The following is a 9,835-nucleotide window of genomic DNA, read 5'->3' on the forward strand; positions in this document are numbered from 1 at the left end:
TTCTACCGGAGTACCTCAGTAATTTTGGGGGTGTTTCTCGTCGTCATTTGAAGATCGAAGAAGAGTTCCTCTTAAATCTTGTATGTTCTCTCGAAGTTTCGTGATTCTAGCTTCATGTTACCCTCTTGAATTATTCTGTTTGTCAGATATTCTTTTCTTACCCATCCGGAGTATGTCAGGAGTTGTTTTTCCATTTCTTTTCACCAAAGGCCATCATTCCAGAAGAATTCTTTGTCCTCACATTTCAGCTACCATTATCCAATTATCCCGGTGCTACGTTCAAGTGTTCTTTAATCAGTTCATGATCTCTTTATTCTTTTGCATCTAAATCCCCTCTAGCATATTGGTTCTTCTAATTCTTCCCGGTGATTCAGTCTCTTTCATCAGTCATTTTCAAATTCTTATGATGGTTCGTTCAAGATTCTTTTTCCTTGATTATCATTTTGATTCATTCGTTCTTTCCAATCCTACCGGTGGTTCATGAAGACTTTCTCAAGTTTTGTGCTATATCCCCCCTTAATCCTTTTCAAGAAGAATAAGTAGTATGCAAAATCCATTGCTTGTCATCAATTTAATTTGACGAAGGATAAGCATACAATAAATCTTATTCTTATTTCCTCAAAGTGATTAATCCCTTCCTTTGGAGTTTGTTCTTGGTGAATAAATTGTAGTTCCAAGTGTTTTCATCTTTTCTTTTCCATAGTTCAAATTTCCTCGGCCATCTCGTCGAAAACTCCATCTAAATCATAGCAAGGCTTGAATCTTTATTCTTTCATCCTTCATTTCTATCTCATCATCCTTTTGTCACCGGAGTTCTTCATGATTTAATTCATTTCTTCAAAAGTTCATCAAGATTCTTGTTGGTGGAGTTCAAGTATCTTTTCTTCTCGCGTTTCGAAGTGTAATTAATTCTCCGTATTCTTTTGAAGTGGAGTTTTGCATTTCTCCGTTCTTCTAAGCAATCCAATCATTTCCGTTTGTGGCCGGTTATCACCTTATGATCTAGAGATGTTACCTATAAGACCACAACAAGCTTATTCTTTTCGTTGTTTATTTTCTCAACAACTCCGTTTAAACCTTCCTTCTAAAGATGCTTTCAATTTCATTCGTGGCACAAGTTGTCATTTTCTTCTCCATTCTTTTCATTCAACTCTTTCAATTCTTTCCGGAGGTTTTGTGTCATGTCTTCATCAAGTATCATTCCATCCTCTCAAGCTCGGGTTCTATTCCTCCATGTTTCAGCCGGAGTGCTGCCTAAATCCTTTCAGTCTTATTTGTTTCTTATCTCGTTCTAACTAGAGTGGTTTCATATTCTATCTGATTCCGTGAGCTTCGATTCTCGTCATTCTCGTCGTTCCTCTCTTCTTCTCGAGTGCTCTCGATTCTTTGCTTCTTCTCTTGAGTTCTTGTTTCACCTCATCCCTTTTCCCTTCCGTCTCGGTCCTAAGATCTCGGGACGAGATATATTGTTAGTGGAGGAGAGTTGTAACACCCTGGATTCGATGCGCCAGGTGTCTGCCAGTTATTTGTCGGTGTTGCCAAGTCATTTGCTTGTGTGTTGCATTTTGCCATGTCATCATGTGCATCTCATTTTGCATACGTGTTTGTCTAATGCATCCGAGCATTTTCCCCGTTGTCCGTTTTGCAATCCGGCACTCCTATGTCATCCGGCGTCCCCTTCTTGTCTCTTTTCGCGAGCGGGTGTTAAACTTTCTCGGAATGGACCGAGATTAGCCAAGCGGCCTTGGTACACCACCGATAGACCGCCTGTCAAGTTTCGTGCCATTTGGAGTCCGTTTGATACTCCAACGGTTAACCGGGTAACCGCAAATTCCTCTTTTGGTAATTCAGCCCAACACCCTCCAAAACAGCCCAATAACCCATCGAAGTCATCTCCATGCTCTCGGTCATTCGATCATGATCGTGTGGGCGAAAATCGCACTCCATTTGGAGTCTCCTAGCTCCCTCTACCTATAAATAGGTGCCTCCCCCTCCATTTTCGCGGATGAAACCCTAGCCTAGCCTCTCCCGGCGCCGCTGGACGCGTCCGCCGATGGCCGGACATGTCTAGCCGCCACCTCCATGTCGCCGGGACCAATCCGGGGACGCCACGTCAGCGCCGCCGCCCACCTGCTCCACTTACCGGCCGGGACCTCCCCCCTCTCTCCTCCCACCACCGCGCGGCCCGCGGGACCCAGATTGGGCCCGCGCGAGCCCGTCCGCGCCGCCGCCCGGCCCGCGCGCGCCCTCGCGCCACCGCCCTCGCCGCGCCGCCTCCGCCGCCGGCCGCTCGTTGCCCGCGTCCATCGCCGGCGCCTCGCTGGAGCTCCGCCGCCGAGCGCCTCGCCCCCATGCGCCTCCCCGCGCCGCCGCCATCGCCCCACACCACCACACAGCACCCCGCCACCGTCTGCTTTCGCCGCCGTCGCTCGCCGGCAACCCTCCGCTGCCCCGCCTCCGAGATCTGCCGCAGCACCGCCTGACCTCGTCGTTGCCGGATCCGGGGGCTCCATGCCCGGATCCACCCGTTTCTGCTCGCGGCCGGCCTTCCCCTCGCCGGAGCGCCGCCAGGATCCCTCCGGCCGCCGTCCTCTTCCTCCCCGGCAAGTTCTCCGGCGAACTGCTCCGGAAAACCTCGTGGAACGCACCAGATCCAGATCTGGAATCCTCAGGTTGACCTCCGAAATATTCCAAGTCCTTTTGCTGCAGTACTTTGAGCCCCTGTTCATCACATCATAACTCCTCATCCGTAGATCCATTTTGCCTGCATGATATACCAAAATGTTCATCATGAGATGCTCTTCATTTTATTCCATTTTTGCCATGCTTCTTTGAGTTCATATTGATGCCCTAATCATCGTTGCAAGAGTGCTATATGATGTTGACTACTGTCTATGAACAGAACTTGGTGATTTGTCTTTTTCATTGCATTTTGTGTGTGCATCCTATGAGCTTGATGTCTACATGAGTTTTGAGCTACATCATGCCATCTTTACAGTGGTGCAATCCATGTATTTTTTTGAGTCTTGTAGTGAGTGCATCGAGCTCGTGAAGTACGGTACATGCTGTTACTGTTTTGCTAGGCTGAATCTGCTATATCATGATGCTATATAAACCTGCTTCTACAAGTCATTCCTGTCATAATCTGGAGATGTTCACTACAGATGTTTTGTTATACATGCCATGCTCTATCCATCCATGCCCCTGGTTGCATTTATAGCCTGCTGTAGCTTGTTGTAATCTTGCTCCAAAGTTGCTAAATAATGTTGTTGTCAGCCTGGTAACACTAAGTTCAGTTTTGCCATGAGCTTTGCTAGTGATCCATGCATCCTATGAACTTGCTCTTGCCATGTTTAGCTTCATAATTATGTCATGTTACTGTTGGTCAGCTTGCCATGCCATGTATTGCTCTGTGGTGAGTGGCACAAGCTCACCAACATGCCTACTTATTGTTGTTCCTGCCATGTCTGAATCTGTCTTATCACTTGCCATGTTTGTATGGATGCTACCGTATTTTCTGTTGATCTTTGGAATTAGTAAGGGAGATTTGTTCTTTGTCTTTAGTATTAGCTTGCCATGCCTTTGTTTGCCATGCTAAGTTCCTGTAACATGTTGTTTGGTAGCTCTAAACATTGCAACCTGATGTTATTTCTGCTATGTCTGAAACTGTTATTATTTGCAATCTTGCCATGTCCTTTTGAGCATGTTCTATTGATTTCTGGAGATAGCTCAGTGTTCATGTTTTCTCATGCCTTACCTGTACATCATGTCCATGCCTTTTGTTTTCCTGTTGAGGTGCTTTAGCATATTTTTTTGATAATTGCTAGATGCCTAGTTGCTGTTTTGGACAGCTTGTCCTTTAAACTTGTTTCATGTGTATGTGTTGAACCATTGCTCTGTTTTGAGGGTGCTCTATATGAAACTTGCTTAAAATTGCATGTAGTTTCATATTTTCATGTTGAATCCTTGTCTTGAGTGTGTTTGCTTGATGTTTGGATGCACTGAGCATCAATGCCATGTTTAACTTGTTTTGCTCATATCTTCTAGGCCGTAGCTCCGAACTAAATGAACTTTATATGTAACTTGACTAGAATTTCGTGTAGATCATCTTGGTGCATCTTAAATTGCTGTTTAACAACTTGAACATAAGGTTTCTCCAGTTCTGGACCAATTTCTAAATTTGCATATGAGGACTTACCGGAATTGTTATATGTTGTTTCCGGCCTCATTTAAACTTGCTTTGATGTGTTACTCTTGTTTGCATCATCTCTTGCCAGGAGTAGATTCATGTAGCTTTGTCATGCATCATGCTTGGTTGAGCATCATGCCATGTCTATGTGTTGTGTGTTTACCTTGTTGTTTGCTTCTTTCCGGTTGTGCTTCTTCTCGTTAGTTCCTGTTTTGTTGCGATCGTGAGGATTCGTTCGTCTACACTTGGTTCATCTTCGTGGATTCATCTTCTTCATGGACTCGTTCTTCTTCCTAGTGGGATTTCAGGCAAGATGACCGTCACCTTGGATCTCACTACTATCATTGCTATGCTAGTTGCTTCATTCTATCGCTATGCTGCGCTACCTATGACTTGTGATTCAAGCCTCCCAATTTGCCATGTCAGCCTCTAACCTTTTTCACCCTTCCTAACAAACCATTGTTTGGCTATGTTACCGCTTTGCTCAGCCCCTCTTATAGCGTTGTTAGTTGCAGGTGAAGTTGAAGATTGCTCCATGGTGGACAGGATTATGCTGGGATATCACAATATCTCTTATATTATTAATGCATCTATATACTTGGTAAAGGGTGGAAGGCTCGGCCTTATGCCTGGTGTTTTGTTCCACTCTTGCCGCCCTATTTTCCGTCATATCGGTATTATGTTCCCGGATTTTGCGTCCCTAATGCGGTTGGGTGATTTATGGGACCCCCTTGACAGTTCGCCTTGAATAAAAGTCCTCCAGCAAGGCCCAACATTGGTTTTACCATTTGCCTACCACCTATACCTTTCCCTTGGGAGTAATTAACCCGAGGGTCATCTTTATTTTAGCCCCCCGGGCCAATGCTTGTCTAAGTGTTGGTCCAAACTAGAGCACCGTGCGGGACCATCCCTTGGCAACTTGGGTTACGTCGGTACCTATACGCTTCGCTTATCCGGTGTGTCCTGAGAATGAGATACGTGCGATTCCTGTCGGAATTGTCGACACATCGGGCGGCTTTGCTGGTCTTGTTTTACCATTGTCGAAATGTCTTGTAAACCGGGATTCTGAGACTGATCGGGTCTTCCTGGGAGAAGGAATATCCTTCGTTGACCGTGAGAGCTTGTGATGGGCTAAGTTGGGACACCCCTGCAGGGTATAAACCTTCAAGAGCCGTGCCCGCGGTTATGTGGCAGATGGGAATTCGCTAATGTCCGGTTGTAGATAACTTGACACCAGATCCGAATTAAAATGCATCAACTGCGTGTGTAGCCGTGATGGTCTCTCTTCGGCGGAGTCCGGGAAGTGAACACGGTTTTTGGGTTATGTTTGACGTAAGTAGGAGTTCAGGATCACCTCTTGATCATTGCTAGCTCCACGACCGTTCCGTTTGCTTCTCTTCTCGCTCTCATTTGCATATGTTAGCCACCATATATGCTTAGTCGCTGCTGCAACCTCACCACTTATCCATTCCTTACCCATTATGCTTTGCTAGTCTTGACACCCATGGTAATGGGATTGCTGAGTCCTCGTGGCTCACAGATTACTACAACAACAGTTGTAGGTACAGGTTATGCGATGATCTTGACGCAAGAGCGATGTTCCTTGTTTTGGGTCTTCGTCTGCTTCTTCTTCAATCAGGGGATAGGTTCCAAGTCGGCAGCCTGGGCTAGCAGGGTGGATGTCGTTTGAGTTTCTGTTTGTGTTTCATCCGTAGTCGGATGTTGATCTTATGTATGATATATTGTTGTATTCATGTGTCTTTGGATGTATTGGATGTATCCCCACTATTATGTAATGTTGATGTAATGATATCCACCTTGCAAAAGCGTCTTCAAGATGCGATTCTATCCTTGGTGGGACCTTCGAGTTCCTTTAGGATAGGGTCGCATCTTGGGCGTGACACAGTGATACAGGAATTCGAACTAATCGAAATAAATTCATTCATACACGGTCGGATTTCTTATAACATGCTGGATTTCATTACATTTCATACATTCTTCAACTAAAAAGGGGTGCGCTGGAGGTATAATTAATTAACCGAAGCTACCTACCTGTGTCCCGCCGAGCCGAACAGAAGCTTCAGTGACTTAACTGCAGGTGCAGTTGCATAACTAACATGTGGCCTGTTGGGCCCACGTGTCAGTCAGCCAACTGCACCAGCAGTTAAGTAGAAGCAGAGTTCTTCTCCAGCACAGCTCTTCGACTCCACGTCGCCGCCAAGAAGCTAACCGGCCGTCAATGGTCAACCCGCCTAGCTTGGCTTCAACCGGAGGGTAGCAGCGGTGGCCTTACTTGGACCCGAGCGGCGGTGACCTACCGTGTTCTACTCTTCCTCGTTTTCTGTGTGGCGCGGCCTCGTTGGCAGCGGGGCGGGGCCTCAGCGGAGCCGGCGATGTCCTCTATCTCGTTGCCAGCGGGCGGCGCCTCGGCGGAGCGGTGGAAATCCTCCCCCTCGTTGCCGGCAGGGTGGGGCCTTGGCTGAGCCGGCGATGTCCTCTACCTCGTTGTTGGCGGAGCGGGGCCTCGGCGGAGCCGACGGTGTCCTCTGCCTCATTGTTGGCGCCGTGGGGCCTTGGTAGAGCAGGGCCTCGTCGACGCCAGCGGAGCGGACACTCGTCGGAGCCAGCATTGTCCTCTGCCTAGTCCTCGGTCTCACCAAACAACGCCTCACCCGCTTCATCGCCCTCTTTGTAGGTGGCCGCAGCCTCTGCCACCCGCATGCGGTACCGCTTGCGCTCGAGGCGACCCTCGCGGGCGGAGTGATACGAGTCGAGCAACACCTCCTGCTCCGCCCGCTCCGCGGTGATCTGCTCCTCGGCCTGCAGGTGCTCCCGAAGGAGATGATGGTTGTAGGCGACGTCGGCCTGCGCCTCCCGGAACTGCTCCTCATGCATCTGCCTCACCGTGTCCATATATTGGGCACGGGCCTCGCCGATGGTCATGGTGCAATGCACCAGCGAGGATGGCGCGGAGGAGGGGGTTGGCGCTGGATCATCCACTACCATGTTCTCCATTGGGACGTCGTCGTCCTCCGTCTGCCTGCCGGCCAGCCGGTCGGCACCAATGGTTGCCATCTCCTTGTGGTCCGTTGTCCGCCTGTCCCGAAGAGCACTGGAGCGCGAGGAAGCCATGCTGGGCAGTAGTGGTGTGGACAGGAGAAAGGGAATGGATGCAGATGACTACGGCTATGGCAAGCGCAACAGTTTATATAGCAATGGTGGGCGGCGGAGGGACGGACGTGTGGCGCCGGGGTAGCCGCCTCGACCACCGCGTATCATTAATGTGGGCGGCAGATGGACGGACGGACGACACTTGTGTTGTTTGAAGGTGGAGCAATCGCCTGCACCGAGAAGCGGGGCGGGCGGCGTTGACTGTTTCGGGCGGAAAGCGCGTGCGGGCGAGGAGATGACTTTACTTGAATAGGATGACAATGGGGACCCACCAGGGCCATAGCCTCACGTACGCAAGTGCCTCCTTATTACATATATATATACACATACATACATACATATATATATATAATTTATTTTGCTTCCTCCTGGTTTTCTGACATCACGGTCCCACAGCATTGTCAACCTATGTACTCCCCTTTCTGGTTTATAGGGCTTATCTGAAAAATTTAGTTTTTCCATTTTATAAGGCTCAATTTGGTTGTTTTCCATCACATGTTCAGATTCCAAGGTGTATTAAATCATTGCATGCAAGTATTAAGAGAAAATTGACCAATGCATGTACTTTATGCATGCATGCATTGCAATTAATGCATTGATAAACATAATTTTTTGAGGATAACAAGAGCATTAATTAGGTGCTTTTGCAAAACTACAAAAAAATATTCCACCACTCGCCATCTACCTTGATTGGTGAGATTTTTGAATTGAGCACTATAAACCGGAAAGGAGGGAGTAGTCAATAAACGAGAGAATTGCACAAGAAGCGGCCGACAGCTGGGACCAAGCAACTCGAGCAGTATTTATGTTTTTGAGGTGTGAGCACTGCAGATTTTTTCGATGTTTGCCCAGATATTAATTTTTCTCCTCTGAACAACAACGAAAACCTCGCTGCAGGTATAACTGGGCCGGCTGTGGCCCATCTAGCCCAGGCCAGATATCTAGCCCAGATATTAATTTTTTTCAAGCTGAAAATGGCTAGCCCAGCTATATATCTTTTCAGAAATACCCAGGCAAGGTCAAGTTGTTATTCTCCGCCCCGCTGGGCTGCAAATCTTTCCTAGGAGGGATGCATTAGGCTTAACAAGAAAATGGGATTTAAGAAATAATAAATGGGATGTAATTATAAAAACTGGGCAGTAACTCTAAAAAATGCACCAAACACGTAATTACTTTATAAAATATTATTTTTGGATATTGAAAATTTTAATTTCATTAATTGTTGCGAGCGCAATGTTTCGTTGGATTTTTATGTAATATAAATTTATATTGAAATTGTATTTAATCTGACTAGAAATTTTGGGATAAAAATATTTCGGATCCCATCAAAATGTGGGAAATTTTATTGAATTCTATTTTGAACGGTTGGTTGAAATGGGCTGTACTTTTAACAAAATGTAATTGGTCTGTAGTAAATTCCATTAGAATTCAAAAATGGGCTGCACATTCTTACAAATCTCAAATGGGCTATAAGTTCTCTGCCACACACTTCTGGCCTTACTAAGTTGACGCGTCCCCTAAAAAAAGAGAGTTGACGCGTATGCAAGGCTTTGTCAACTTATAGTCAACACACGGTTCTAGCAGCAGTGGCCGTTGGATGTCCATCCAACGGGTGCCGTGCTTGTTCTTCAATCTCGGATATTCTAGCTTCACCCGCCCAAAAAATGATCCCTCCCCCTGATATCTAGGGCGCACTGTTTCGGAAGCTGACCTGTGGGCCTACTAAGTTGATGTACCAAGGGCTTTGTCAACTTAGTCAATATAAATGATTCTAGCTGCAGTGACCATACGATGTCCATCCAACGACCTTCATGCTTCTTCAACCTCTGGTCTTCTTGCTCCAGCCACCCAAAGCAGCGCCGGTCATGCCGCCTGCTCCTGCCTCCCGTGGCCGGCTGTGCTGCCGCAGAGGCCTCACCGCCCACTACTACTCCCACCGCTGGCCAGGCCATCCCTCCGCTCACCCACACCCCCTGTTATTCTATGGCAACGATAGTGCAGCCGAACCAGTGAACCCTCGTACTCCTCTCCGCGTGTGCATCCACTGCCGCGTCTTCCCCGGCTCCGCGTCATCCCCTTCCTAGGCCTCGCCGTCATCCATCGCCATGGTGCTCTCGGCGCGGCGTGGTCAACGTGGTCAAGGAACGACTTCCATCGGACATGGACTGTACGTGGAAAGGCTGACAGCTAGGTCCACGACAGCTGCAAGGAAGTGCCTCCGTATTACGTGCAAAATAATTATTCCTCCACCTGACAGCGGGGACCCACCGGACGGGCCACCATATTTCGCGAAAAAAACGATTCACCCACTGACTGCTGGGACCCACCAGCTACATCTTCGCACGCAAGGAAGTGCGTTCGAAAAAAACGATTCGCCCCCCTGACTGCTGGGACCCACCAGCTACATCTTCGCACGCAAGGAAGTGCGTCCGAAAAAACGATTCACCCCCCTGACTTCTGGGACCCACCAGCTAC

The sequence above is a fragment of the Triticum dicoccoides genome, chromosome 5B (assembly GCF_002162155.2).
Source record: "Triticum dicoccoides isolate Atlit2015 ecotype Zavitan chromosome 5B, WEW_v2.0, whole genome shotgun sequence".
In the NCBI taxonomy this organism is placed as follows: Eukaryota; Viridiplantae; Streptophyta; class Magnoliopsida; order Poales; family Poaceae; genus Triticum; species Triticum dicoccoides.